The 15,074-nt window shown below is 43.4% G+C and overlaps 1 pseudogene across 1 annotated transcript; it reads right to left on the bottom strand.

Moving 5' to 3' along the window:
• Positions 1-477: 477 nt before the first annotated feature.
• On the bottom strand, positions 478-743 carry LOC306658707 (cytochrome c oxidase subunit 6B1-like; annotated as a pseudogene). Its single transcript has one exon. The product of its transcript is annotated as a cytochrome c oxidase subunit 6B1-like (transcript).
• Positions 744-15,074: the final 14,331 nt, after the last annotated feature.

The following is a 15,074-nucleotide window of genomic DNA, read 5'->3' as shown; positions in this document are numbered from 1 at the left end:
TCCTAGAATTTTCTATTTTGGCTTCATATGCCTTGATCATCTCTTTAGATAACTGCCATTTTTATTTTTCATACAAAAAATTAAAAAGATAAGCTAGCTTTTCCTCTAACAGAGTTGATAAAAAGTTTTGTTTTATTATTCACAGTTGGGGTGTTTAAATCATACACTTTCAGATACAGAAGTACTCTGTTTGCAGTATTAGTACAAGATTGTGTTTTTCAAACACAATATCTGAAAAATCATATTTCACCTAATTCCCATCAATAAAGAAGAAAACTATGGGGCATTTATAACTTTATGTACTATATTCTTGAGTATATTCTCAAGTGAATTTCTATATATATCTATATTTTTTTTTTACTTTTCCAGTGAATTTTTATTAAGTCATGATTCAGGGTCCCAGGGTAGGAACTACCAAGTATCTGGGTCCCCCTTTACTACCCTTGGAAAAGGACAGAAGACAGGAGAGGCGGGTGGAACCAGTTCAGATCTTCCCAGGAAGTGTGCCTTCTGCCCGGCGGTCATCCCAAGTGGAGACCCAGGATATGGGGCAGAGGGACTTGTACCAACGCCGGTACCACTCACACAGAGATATCACCCACTCTCCCCATCATTACCCTCTGGCAGCGGTGGAAGCCCAGGTAGTTTAGCTAGCAGTTCCTGGTCTGGTTCCGGCTGGGGAAGTGACCATCAAAAGGACCAGTCTTCTAGTTCTTGATTTTGGTCTTGACGTCTTCCGCCATGATGCTGACTCTTAAAGACTTTCCTGCAGCATCATGCAGCTCAATGTTGAGAACTTCTATTTTGACTAAATGTCAGTGAGAATTTTGGTTCCTACCATTAATTGTAACTATTTTATGACTTGAAGACTTTTTCACAGATTAACTTCTGGCTCTGTGTATTTCAAACCTCTTCTTTCCTCCATTCCTCATTGACATCAAGTGGCACGTCCCTAGAGAGACAGGGCTGGAGGCCTTATGCCTTCACGACAGGATGTCAAAGGAGTCTGGCACTGAGTATTCCCAGAAGTCACTGATACACTCTTGTCGTCTCCAAAGCAGAACCTGAACCAGGGCAGAGGATGTTGTGGCTGAAGAATGTCCACCTGCAGGGGCAGTGCAGGCCACTGGCAGTGGCCCAGCAAGGCCTTGCTCTTCCCCAGTAGGGTTTCAGGGAGGATGGGGGAAGGTGGAAACCTGCTTCCACTGCTTCCGGTTTTCCTCCCTTCTCCTAAGCTGGTTAGAACTCAGTTTTGTTTCCCTCGGACGTGGTGTATCCTTTGTTCCCATCACTACTTTACGCATCATATTCCTGAGGTCTGAAACATTCCCTAAGTAGACTTGGAATGAAACTAGGTGCATGCTACGTTTTCCTCTCACTTCAAATCACAATTCAGGATATTAGTGTAAGAAAAGAAGTGATGTTTTATCCAGCTAGAGAACATTTCTCAGGAAGGGTACCCTGCCTCTTGCTTATGCAGGTGATTTTTTTTTTTTTTTGCATTATACCTCATATGAGGATGCAGTGAGCCAAATTTAGAATAAAATAAACCCTTCTAAAATGGTAAATGGAACCAACTGTCATGGCACATATTTGTAATCAGATACTTTGGAGGCTGAGGCGGGAGGATTGCAAATTCAAGGACAGCTATGGTAATTTAGTGAGACCCTTTCTCAAAGTATAAAAGGGCTGGGGATGTAGTTCAGTGGTAAAGTTCCTCTGGGTTCAATCCCCATATCAACAACAACAACAAAAAGTTCAACTAAGCAAATAATGAACTTTTGAAGAGTTTATTTGAGCAAATAACTATTCCTGGATCAGGCATCTCCAAATCAGAAGGGGATCAGGAGCTCTGTGCAGGAAACCCAAGGGGGATGCTTTATAGGATCAACACAGAAAGAAAGAAAGTATCTGATTTGTTGTAGGTATAAAGTTGCCTTATTTGGTCTATACCACTGAAAAGTCCCTAGTTAGATAATTATAAGTTTGTTGGCTGCTTCTGATTGATTGAGTTTAAGCTCTGTTTTTCTTTAATAGGCATTTACGAAAAATAGTTCAAGTTAAGGTTAACTTGTGTTTGCAGATCAAGCAAGGTTAAAGTCACTTATGAGGCCCATGTTAGCTTTCTATCACGATTACAAATACCTGAGTTCATCAACTAATGAAGAGTAAAGGTTTATCTTGGCTCATGGTTTGGAGGTTCCAGCCCATGATGGGGTAGATTTATAGTGGTCAGGCTGTGTTGGGTGGGGAACAGGGAACAGGAGTAGATCATGTTGGAAGCATGTGGCCTAGCAAAGCCACTTACATTACGGCTGGGAAGCGAAAGGGGAAAAGGAAGAAGAGACTGGAGTCCCACACTCCTGTACCAGGCTTACTCACCCCAATGACCTGAAGTCCTCCCACCAGGTCCCATCTCTTAAGGGTTCCATCACCTCCCGATACTGCCACTCTGGACCTTTGGTAGACTTCCCAGATGCAAACTCTAGCAAGACCTAACTGGCTTTGTCTGCTTAGGGATTCTTGAAGTCTGATTTTCATTTTAACTTACTTTAACATCTCTTGAGAGCAAATGACTGAACTTTTGCAAAAAGAATTGTTGTTAGAAAATTAAAAGAAATTTAAAGAGATAAAATCACCAGATGCAATGTGTCTACATTTTTTTGATCACAATTTGAACTGATTATAAAAGGGCATTTGAGAAATATGTAGGGTCATTTGGTCATGGCATGGAAGTTAACCAATACCAAGGAATTTTTGTTACTATGGTTAGATGTGATGTAGTGATAACTGGGCTTAAGGTTCAGCAAAGGGTTATCACTCTGCTACCTGCATCATCCAACTCTAGGAGCTATACAGGGAAGGAAGAGGCAGAGCACAGTTTCAGAGAGGTGGTGAGAGGGACTTCAGGCATGTCTAGGGGTGGATCGCAGAGAAGTTTTCTCTGTCTTTTCCATCTTCTCTTCCCTATACAGCTACCAGTTTTCTTGCTCCTGGGCTTCATTTAACCTATAACCCCTTCTTAGGAAGTCCTCCCTTACTCCTTCCCCTTCTCTACAGTTCATCTTCCCTTTCACCAGGCTGACCCCTGATCTTACTGTCTCCATCGCAGCACACACTGCTGGTCCCTCCCCTGAGCTCTCACTGCACCTGCACTGAATTTACAGATATTTGTTCACAGGTCAGCTTCTGCTCACCTACTCATATCCCCAGTGGGTCAAGGGGATCTTTGAGGAGAGGTCACGGCTTAGTCTGATGTCTACTGTAGCCCTTGCAGTCTGCGTGCTTAGAAAAAGTGTGTTGATTAAAAAACATGCCAGAACAAAACAACTTGTCCTGGAAAATGTGTTTACATAGAGAGGGATTGCCCAGCAGTGCCTGTACCACTGCAGGAATATGGAGGCAGGGGAGTACCAGGCAAGAGTCCTGTGGGGATAATGAGTGATGAGGCTTTATGACATTGTGTCCCATTCCCGATGATGGCTGTTCAGAGAAGCTCCCCTGAACCATGAGGTTGGGACTCCGGGAAGACGGGGTGCTGGTCTGCTCCACTGAGTACACATTAGGATCACCTGGGGGAGAGCTTGACACACTACTGATGCTCAGCTCCCCCATGAGAGTGAAAGCCCAGGCGTCTTATGTCTGAAAACCCATCCAATTGCCGCCAAGGTTGAGGAGCACTGGGCTGTGGAAGTCTTTGCTCTTCTATAGCACTGGGATTGAATGGAGCAATCTACAAAGCTTCCAGCTGCTCCTTGTTGACTGTGCCAACAGATACAGCAAGTCTATAGTTTTTTATTTCTATAAAATATAGTCAGTAGTCCCAATCATGAGCAAGGGAAGGTTTCTGTAGCCAGGTGCTTCAGGAGAAAATTGGGGCGTGGGCCTCACTGACCAGAGCCATGAGATAGAGGCTTCTTTACAGAGGAAAAAGAAGCCCGAATACAGACCTCTGTAATGTGGCCACCCTTTTCCAGAAAGTGCATCCTCATGGGGCATGGTTTAAGGAGCTGAGCAGGGCAGGTGTGGATGACTGAGTGGCCCTGTATGAGAAGCAAGGTACTTGTGCTCCTACAGTGGGGGTCTCCCTCCAATCCTCATATTACCACTGAGTTGGGGGATAAGTATGCATTACTTATATGATATTTGCGTTATAAAAAATGACATATTTATTAATTTTCTTAACAATATATAATTCAATTCTGCAGTTTAGCTCATGAGGAAGCTGAGTGCAATCACTTCTGAGTTCTTTTTCCACAGGAAAAAGAGGTTTACATGATGCATGGTAGTGACTGTCTTTTCCCCTCTCTCTGCCTGATGGCAATGTCATTACCTGCTTGAAAAGGTGACTTTGGTGCCTGTGGCTGCAGCCCTTTGCCTGTAGCCAGGGCTGTTCCTCTGAGTCTTCCTTCTCATCCAAGTCCAAGCCACCCCTGGGGTGCTGGGCTGAAGAGGGGTTATGTTCCCACTAGGAGCAGAAACCCAAATGTCCCCTTACTCAGCTGATTGTGAAGGGCTGGAAAAAGACTTCCTTTAACCCCAATGTTACAACTGCAAACACCTCACCTTCGACCAGTTGTTATCATGGAATTCATCTGAGAAGTTTTAAGAACTAACGACTGACTTCTACCTCTGAATTTTCTGATTTATTTTGTCTGCGTTTAGTCTAGCCGTAGGGACTTTTAAACTTCCAGGCGATTCTCCTCTGTAGCCCAGGTTGAGAGATCCTGCCAGCCCGATTTCTCTTCATTAGGTATAGAGAAGTTTCCCAAGCTCTGCAGAGTAAATGACTAACATTCAGGCAGGATGCCAAGCTTTCCACCTGCACAGATTCATGGTCTTCAAAAACCTTGTGCAGGCTGAAAACAGGGCTAAAAGGTGGCCCTCAGTGACAGCATGGGATCACTCACTTAAGCTTTTGAAAACAAAGGCTTACAAATTCACTTAGCAGGTAAAAGAAAACCATGTCTTCAGAGCCTAAAGCCTAGCTGTCTTTTTTGAGGAATAAAGCAGTCGTTTCTAAACCAAGTTACAGTATATTTCTAAAAAATCATCTTTCTACACTGGTTCACTTGTCTGTACCCTTCTTGAATGCTAGTTCCACATGGCCAGGGACTATGTCTGTGAGTTTTCTGCTGTATCACTACTTTATAGGACAGAGCCTGGTACTCAGTCAATTGTTGCAAGATCAGACATGAACACCTAAATGGATGGTGGATGGGTGGATAGATGAATGGGTGAGTGAATGAGTACAGGGGTGGGTGGATGGCTGCATGACTGGATGGGTGTCTGGAAGGATGATGGGTGCATTGTTGGGTGGATTGATGGGTGAATGGATAACGGTAGGTGGGTGGGTGGGTAAGTGGATGGATACATGAGTGCATTGGTGGGAAGATGGGTGAGTGGGTTTTTGGTTGGGTGGGTAATTGGTTGGACAGGTAGGCAGATGGGTGGACACAAGATGAAGAATCCCTGCCTCCTGAAATTCTCTGGAAAACCAGCCTCTCACTGGTTCTTTTCAAAAGCCACTACTGGCAATGGACATCTGAAAGCAGAGGAAGCTATAAATTCAATTTTTAATAAGGCCAGAATCTCAGAGCCCAGGCAGGTTTCATTTTAGCTATTCACATAGTCACAATTTAAGATTTTATGAGTAGCTGCCACATCAGCCTCTCTGTCTTGTGACACTCAGACCCCATGACTGAGGACTAGAAAGTGCATTTTTAAGAAAGCCATCAACCTCAAAGAGTGACCTTTCAGACACAACAATTTATAAGAGAAGAAATAAATGCTGCAATGAAAAGAATAAGATTTCTTTCTTTCAATCTTTTCCAGCTACCTTTATTCTTAGAGGGAATATCTTTGAGGCACCTTTTATTCCTCCATTGTATAGGCCTTTCCTCAGCAAGCTGTACAGAAGGGAATCCTCTAGGACTTCTAAGCAGGTCGGGGAGATAGGAGGACTGGAGGTGGCTGTCAGCTTGTCCTGACCTCGTTTCATGTTAGCTGTTCCTAATCAGCAGGCAGGGCCTGCTGTCTTCTCACTATCCTCTTAGTGAGTGAGCAGAAGCAGTTCACATCCTTGAAGCAGTGCCCACCTTCTTGCAGGGCCTTGGGTCCAGGCCTGTCTGCAGGAGCATTTCTCAGGAGGCTGGCAGGCTCTCTTGCTTGCCTATGGAAGGAAGCTTTCAGAACCCAATGTGGTTGGGTCTTTAGGACAGAGAGTGAAGTGTTCAATAAGAACTTATAGGGCAACAGTCTGTTCCACATCCCTGAGAATCTCTCACCTCTGACCTCTGACCCTTGCCTGGGCAGAATTGGGCCCATTAAATTCTGCTTTTGACTGTGCTCGTCAGTTTCTTGTTACTGCAATAAATACCTGAGATAAATCAACTGAGAAACAGAAAAGGTTTATTTTGGCTCATAGTTTTAGAGCATCCAGTATATGATCCATTGGCCCCATTGCTTTTAAGCCTTTGATGGGGAAGGAGGCAGCATCACAGCAGGCCACATGCATTAAGTAAAGCCATTCCCCTCATGGCCAGGACACAGAAGAGACAAGGAAGAAAGCAAGGTCCCACAATCTTCTGTAGGGACATACTCTGAATGACCTAAAACCTCCCATTAGGCCCCATCTCTTAAACTTCTTTTTAAAATATTTTTTTAGTTGACAATGGACCTTTATTTTATTTATTTACTTATTTATTTATACACTGTGCTCAGGACCTCACACATGCCAGGCAAGTACTCTACCACTGAGCTACAACCTCAGCCCCCAATCTCTTAAACTTTCCATCACCTTCAGAGAGTGCCAAGCTGGGGGCTCAGTCTTTACTACTTGGGCCTTTGGGAGACACTTAAGATCCAAACTTCAGCATCATCCCCTGGTGGGAGTGCATGCTTCCCTGTTTGAGGCAGTGAGTGCATGTTGAGGTGTACCCAACATCCCACCTGTCTGTGACAGGCACTCAGGTGGTGAGGTCCTTTCTTTACACAGACGGTGCTGGAAGCTAGAACAGTGAAGGACCTGGTAAGCCCACACAGGGTGCCTTGTTTGAGGATCTGAGCTTTCCTTGTTAGAGGCCTGCCTCGTCAGGCATAATGTTCCAAATTTTTAGTGATTACCTCCTGGGAGCCAATGGCAAAGCCTAGACCTCTTGCTGGGCAAGGTTAAATTCTTCTACAAAATACTCAAGAGGGGATATTGAATAAACAGTTGGATAAATGAGTCTAGAACTCAAGGAAAATGTTGATGCTAGAGCTAAAATGTTTGGGAGTCTTAAACAGTGATGTATCAGAAGCCAGGGTAGATAGAGGAGGTTCAAGGGCTTAGGAAAAACTCAGGCACTCCACCAGTTGAAGCAGGCATCCAAAGATCCTGGGTCATCGAAGGACACTGAGTGGTATCTTGATTAAAGTTGTCAGAATCATAAATACAACAGAGTTTGAAAGGAAGACTAATTACTGATGTTTAATGGAGTGCTTAATACACATTAAGACATGTTTGCACCCCTGCAACAAAACTTTAGGAGTTATCTTCTCCTTTAAATCTCAATTTTGCAAAAATTACTAACATTTAATGAGTGCTTAATATGAGTTAGGATCAGTGCCCACATTATGCACAAGACTGCATGAAGTATCTCTCTATTAAATTCTCCACATTACAGGAGAGGCATTAAGTCTTAAGAGGCTAATGTAACTGGGCAAAGGCCAAACTAGATTCACTCCATGTTTGTCTGACTCCAGAGCTCTTGAGGTTAAGTGCTAGGTGACACTGCCTCTCTGGGGGCTGAGAAAGAGACAGGAGGATCCTTAGTGGAGACAAAGGCACTTTTTGCAGAGCCACCGTTTGGAGGCAGATGTAAAATTCTCTATGTAGCAGCAGAGGGCAGAGCCAGGACCATGTTGGAGGCTACTGAAACAGGGATTTCATTGGACACAGAGAAGTCTTTCCACACCTAAGGCTCTCTAAGCAAGGCACAGGCAGTGGGATTCCTGGTCATGGAGGTGTGCAGGCTGAGGCTGGCCAGACGTGGTCAGGGAGAAGTGGATCATATCCTCTTTCCAGTTCACCCTGCTGTTCCTCATGTATGACAGGCCCCTACTGGAGGCCAGTTCTTTTTCCTCTTGCTTTCTGGGCCATAAGTATAATCCAAATATTCCAATCTCCCTTCCCATTCCCTCTCATTGATTTTTTTCCTGTTTCTTCAGTTTTCTGGGTGGAAATTAGCCAAGCAATAAGCGGCAACATGGTGCATGCCACTTGGCTGTTGCCATATAGGACTATGCTAAGCAGTAATTAGGTCAGGTGTGGTGCAGGCATTCCCAACAGTCTATCAGGTAGGCGTTATTCCCACTTAGAGGTGGGGAAACTTCAGGAATGTGAAGTTGTAGAGCTCAGATTCAAGCTTCAGTCATCCTGGCCCCATATCTCGCCTACTTAACCCTTGTATATTACTCTAAGCAGATCCTGGCATTACATTTTTAAAAGTTCTCCAGGCTAATGGCTAATGTACAAATTATCTTGTCAGCATCATGGATTAATTATGGGATCTCTACATTTCTTCTTATAAACCATCAGAAATAAATGACTAGGTGTTGATGTTTTAGTGAAGATCCATCATCAGAATTGTCCCTGAGGAATAACAAGAAATAACATGGTTCTTCTCTAAATACCAGCTGTGGGCAATAGGAAATAGACATCTCGCCCATGTCAACAGCTGCCAGTGTACCCACTTGACCCAACCAGGGCTTAGCTCAGGGTCTGGGTACAAAGTGTGGGGTATGACTATTCATATTTAAATTACATGAGTCCCCAGCTTCAAAAAGTTTTTTAACTAATAATACTTGGTAAACACATCACTGTTCAGTTTGCCAAGAGCATCCTCCATAAGGCAATAAAGATGCTATTACTCTGTTTTACAGGTGAGGAAATTATGATACCAAAAGATTTGAGCAAAATGTCCAAAGTGATGTAGTCAATATCAGAATGGAAGCTCCTGTATGCTTTCTGTTGCCTTTCAGAAGGCCTGACTCTACCAAGCAGCACCTTGACTGTGACCAGAGAGAGGCGTCCAACCTCCTTCCAGTGCTAGGGAGGTGAGTGTTGGAGGAGGAAAAAAAATGGAGACATCAGCTATTGTGTTTCTCTATGAAAAACACTGCACAAAATTTGATTATCTCCAGATTCCAAGCCAAGCATGGCAGCTGGGCTAGTACCTCATTCTTAGGCTTGCCCATGCATGGAGGGGAATGGGATATTGAAGGCACATAAGGCGTTATTGCTGCATGAATGCAGGAACTCAGAGTGATTATGCTGTGAAATTTACCTGGCAGCTCAGCAGTGAAATTGCAGCTAATTAATTTTTCCTGACTTTATGGCATCCTCTCCGCTTCTAATCCTCTCTGCTCCTTGCCAGAAGATGAGTGAGGGGGTTGTGGATGGGAGTGTAATCTGTTACTTGCAAAGTAGCTTCTGTGTGTGGCTGCCTGGCATTTTCTCTATAACCCACCCCGGGTTTTCAAGCATAGACATTTACTTCTCATGGGCCCTGGGTGAAAAAAATGCAGAAGTCTCCTGAGGGGTATCATTGATTTCCAGCAGAGTGCAGGAAGGAGAAGGTGATTGAAGAGCCGGGCTCTGCAGATTTGATGGAGAAATTCAGAGAATTTTGTTAGAGCTGGAAAGGTTCTTAGAAGTCATCTATTCTGTTCTATTTTAGTTCTCTCTCATAGTGGGGCAATCAGTTTGGACAGAGTTAGTTTGGACAGAGCCCTGGGAGCCTGACCTATAGGGGTGACAAGGACTCATAGGGTTGTTGCTTACTGCTTCATAAGGCCCAAGGGTTGGAGGTGACATCTGAAAATGACCTGTGGCTACAGAGATGGAGAATTGCATCTGATTCAGGCAGGCTGTTTAGATCCAAAGAGGCCATATATAGACACACTGGCTGGTGGAGGGACTCCTGACAGGTAGAGGCCAATGTTGGGGCTCCAGCCTGGACTGCTGCTCCTCCCTGTAGGTCTCAAGCTTAGGGATCTCTCCAGCAGTGCTACTTGTTTTCAAGGTTTGCCAAGTCTCCCTTTGGGAAGTCATGTGGATTATTTGGTTCATCAAAATGCAGGCACATCCCCAGGCCTGAGCCATGTCTCAGAATTCCCTTTTCTTCATTTGCTAAGCCTCTTGTCTAGAGTTCCCACCAGCCATTCTGTTCCACAGTCTGGGTAAGTGAGGACAAGCAGGGGTCCCATGTCTGTTCATTCTTGCTGCCAGTTGCCTGGACTCTTTCTCCCTGGGAATGGTATCTTTCAAGCATTTCTTCTAATATTCCCTCTCCCCTTATACCTGCCTAAGCCACAGGTTCTTGGATACTTGGGTGGCCCTGTGTGAGCAGCCAGTACCGTGCAGGGGGGAAGGATCTGGTGGGGCATAGCAGCAAGGATCCTGACTCGCCCCAGGCTATGTTTCAGCCACCTAGAAAGACAGGCAGAGCTTTTAGCTTTCCCTCTTCCCTTTTCTGTTTCTTCCTTCCAGTGCCCCAGAGGTCAGAAGGAAGCTATGACCTCAGGAAGAACATTCTGAACTCCCTGTGCAGAAGCTTCTGGCCATCCCCAGGACAACCCCAAGGAAGGCAAAGACGTTTCACCTACTGGTGTGAATCTGTCAGTTCATGTACTGGGTGCACGGAAGTGGTATTCTGAAAAGAGGAAAAGGCCTTCAGGCTCAAAGAAGCATGACATATTTGGAGAAATGACTGGACATGCAGAACACGAAGTGGGTTATCAAATAGATGAGTCTATAGAGATCAGCAGAGACCTTACAAAGGGATGCATTTCCTAAGAAAAGGAACTTGGATTTGGAAGGGTAGGAACCACTGAACTGTTTCTTTTTTACCATTAGACTTTGCAAGAACCTCAGGACTTTCAAACTAATGAATTATATATATTTAAGGTGTACAACATGATGTTTTGATATATATGCATACATACATATATATGCACTATATATGCATACATATATATGTATACATACGTATATATGCACATATATAGTGTGTGTATATATATATAGCTGTCAACTAAGAATAAATGCAACTTAGTCAAGAGGAAAGAAAATAACATTCATGTGACCAATTTTTTTGGATCCAAACTGAGTCCTTTTTTCCTCTCAGAGTTGTGGAACCAAGTACCAATTGAGCAGTAAAGGGATATTTATTCTTGGCCAAAGAATAGGAGAAGCAGGGAAATGGACTCACAAATCATCTTCTCAACCCGAGGAGGCTGGGAAGTCATAGATAGAGTATGAAAGAAACGAAGCAGAGGGAGAAAAAGTGGAAGAACATTCATGTATTTGCCAGGATTGGACAGAGACTTGCTGTGAATCTGGGCTCTACCTCTTTTTGCTTCTTCGATGATTCTTTACGGTCATCATTATGACAACTGCCAACTGTCACAGAGCTGGGGGGGGGGCATGTATTATTTAGCAGGCAGTTGGAATTACAGTGAATTTAGAGGCTGCCTGGTGGTCACTCTGGTTACCATCTTAGATCCAACTATTTTGATTGACCTACCTGAAGAGGGACTTCTGGCTTTCAGGTATCTTGTCCTCAAAGATAAACAAGATTAGGGTACAGCAGAAACTTAGCTAGGTCTCATAGGCTAGTATACTGGGTAACATTTATTTGAGGTTAATTAGGATTGATTGCAATCTGGGAAAACAGGTTCAAGCAGTCCTGAAAATGTGCTCTGAGGTTTTACAAAATGGTGACTGGATTCATAGCTTTAAACCCAAGGGGGCTAGTAATTATATCATTATTAATCAGAGCAGTGCTGGCAGAAGTTAAGATGTCTTATAAGAAAGGAAATGGGTGTGGTTTTGGTCTCTGGGTAGTTTGGCAAAATAGTTTGGTCAGTGGAGGTTAAATGGGGTTTCAGTGGTCAACCTGTATTCAGGGTTGGGTCTGTCTGCAAGCCAGTGCAAAGTTTCAGTTGCTAGCAATTCTAATATCCGATTAACAGTGGCCTCTGATTCTATATGAGGGTCCTTGAACCAATGCTACTCACTTTTGATATTTTTATATGACATCTTGAAATGATTACTATATTCAGGCAAATTTACACACTCATCATCTCACACAATTACCTCTTTGTATGTCAAGAACACCCAAAATCTATTCCTTTTTTTTTTTTTTTTTTTTTTTTTTTTTTTTTTTTTTTTGTGGTGCTGGGGAATCAAACCCAGGGCCTTGTGCTTGCAAGGCAAGCACTCTAGCAACTGAGCTATCTCCCCAGCCCCCCAAAATCTATTCTTTAAACAAAAATCCCAAATATGACATTATTAACTGTAGTCATCATGTTGCACCTTGGATCCCTACTCTTGTCCATCCAAAATATCTTTGACTTTTTAGTACTTTTTAGATTTAATGAAAAAATTGCCAAGATGGAATGATACTGTGATACTGTGAAATAAAAGGAAATGTACATTTATTCTCTGTCCTAGGCTGCTGATGACAGGCTCCCAGGCTGCCAAGCCATGCAGCTGGCCTACTGGTCCCTGCTGAGAAGCATCAGTAGAGTGGTGGAGGGGTGGGGTGGAGGAGTGGCGACCAGGTGGGTTGGAGGGCAGCAAGTATTGCCTGCTGCCACGTGGAGCCTGCCAAGCCCTTTGGCAGCCTGGCCTGGGCACAGTAGGGAAGCCTGCAGCAGAGGCCTAGAACCTACCAGCTTAGACCATTCCACAACCTCAACCTCCCGCTTCCTGACCTGGTCGGAGAAAATGCAAGTAGAGCAGACCTGAATGGAAGTTGGAACTCAAGAGTTGACCAAGAGCATCAGTAATTTTCCAAACCCTAATTAGCATAAGTTGGTATCAATAGTAGTGACCCTGGTGCTTATAAACCCCTAGACTAGCACATTAAGAGGGAGGAAAAACTTGCTATGGGGTTCCCTTTTGCACTTCAAGAGTTCTGTCCCTGTTTCTATTCTTCACTAAATCCTACTCTTCCACTCACTAATCTTCCTGGTCTGTGGATTTCATTCTTTGAATTCAGGAGACAAGAACCCAGAAAGAAGAAGAAATTGATGGTGAGCTGCTGGGGTCTGCTGCCACACAGGAGGGCATGGCCCACCATTAAGAGCAGCAACACTTCTCAGCTTTGAGGTTACTGCCTGCAACCTTAGGAAGACCCCGCCCACCAGCAGAAAAAAAGAAACTGCAGACTCACTCACCAGTAAGTGGGGAATTGAGTTTCAACTCAAAACTTTGGTTTCAATGGTACAGAGATTCTAAAATCCTTAGAATTCTCTGAGTGACTGAGGTGAGAGGAACATTTATTGTTAATCATAATAAGCCCCATACAAACATTTGTGCAAATAATGAGGTGATTCTTGGTAGCTTCAGGAAGGAGAATGGTGGTCAGAGGAACAAACCATAGGATTAGAGAGTTGGAACTTTTCTCCAGGAAGGGGAGAGGGACTAGAGGTTGAGTTCAGTCACCAATAACCAGAGATTTAATGCATTATGCCTTACATAACAAAACCCCCATAAAAATCCTTAAACATTGGGGTTTGGAGAGTTTCCAGGTTGGTGAACACATTGAGATGCTAGGAGGGTGGTGTGTCTGGAGAAAGTGCGGAAGGTCCGTCCTCTGGTTCCATACTTTGCTTTATGCATGTCTTTTGTTTAGCTGTTCCTGAAGTATATCCTGTATAATAACCTGGGAATAGCAAGGAATCTGTTTTTCTGAGTTCTATTTGCCACTCTAACAAATTAGGGAACCTAAGGAGAGGGTGGTGGGAACCCTCTCCAACTTTACAGCTGGTCTGTCGGATTACAGTTAGCTTACACTTGTGATTGTCTTCTGAAGCGAGAGCAATTTTGTGTGACTGACCCTCTCACCTGTGGAGTCTGTGCTAATTCTGGGTAGTTAGTGTCAGAATTGAATGGAATTGTAGAATAACTGATTCTTATACCGGGAGTTGGAGAATTGGTTGATGTGAGACAAAATACAAAACAAAACCCCCAATTCCATCCCCTCCCACAATCCGCCCCCATCACATTTGCTGTCAGAGTGTTCTAGGGGTAGAAAGTGATCACAGTAGTGGTAACTCCAGATACTTTCCCATATTATCATAAAGATATTATTATTTAACCATATTATTTAAAGGTTGCTTTTGCTAAAAACTACTGACTTGGACCTGAAAATGTAAAAACTCTTGATATCTATTCCTCCATTTTGCATCTGTCTCCTTTGCTCTGAGTCAACTTGGATTTTAGAAACAATAGAACCTACCCATAAACGTTTTGTGATGGACAAATTTCCCCAACTCCCACTCAGGCATAACATTTTTATTCTACTGACAAGGCCCTGCCTGACCAATTCTGAGCTCATGATCATCCAGACCACAGTTTAATCAAGACTTGATGCAGATTTCTGGTTCCTCTTTTCTATATAATCTAGAAGTTCCTGTCAGTACCCTTGGAGACAGGGCTGGAAATGCTGGTCTTCTTTGTCTTCCCTATATGCCCATTCTGATTCAAGTTCCTTTCCTGCTTTTCACATTATGTTTTGTGTTTGGTTTGGAGGGAAAGTGGCCAGATCTGATTAGTTGAGACCCCTAGAGTCTGGCTTCTGACCTAGAACACTGGTAACATTATTAGCATTTTAATATGTTTTATGTATGTATGTTATATTTATCACAATTAATGAATGATATTGACATATCATTACTAAATGAAGTCCATGCTTTGTTCAGGCTTCCTTAGTTTCTGCCTAAATGTTCCTTTTCCGTTCCAGGATTCCATCCAGGATGCCTCATCACATTTCCTCATCATGCTTCCCTAGTCCTGGTCCAGCTGTGACATATCCTCAGATCCATGGAAGGGTTTTAAATAGGGGTGCAACATGGTCAGATCTGAAGTTTGAACGATGTGTCTATATTATTTTTTATTTATTCATTTTATTTGTTACAGTTCTTGCAACTCCTTGAGTTGAGTGTTTGTTTTCAATGTCTATTTTTATGTTTCTTGAAAAATTTACAAATAGCTAAAGAGTCTGCTTTAGTTGTTCCCACAA

Source organism: Sciurus vulgaris, assembly GCF_902686455.1.
Source record: "Sciurus vulgaris genome assembly, chromosome: 4".
NCBI lineage: Eukaryota > Metazoa > Chordata > Mammalia > Rodentia > Sciuridae > Sciurus > Sciurus vulgaris.
This window is presented reverse-complemented; position numbering and strand designations above follow the sequence as displayed.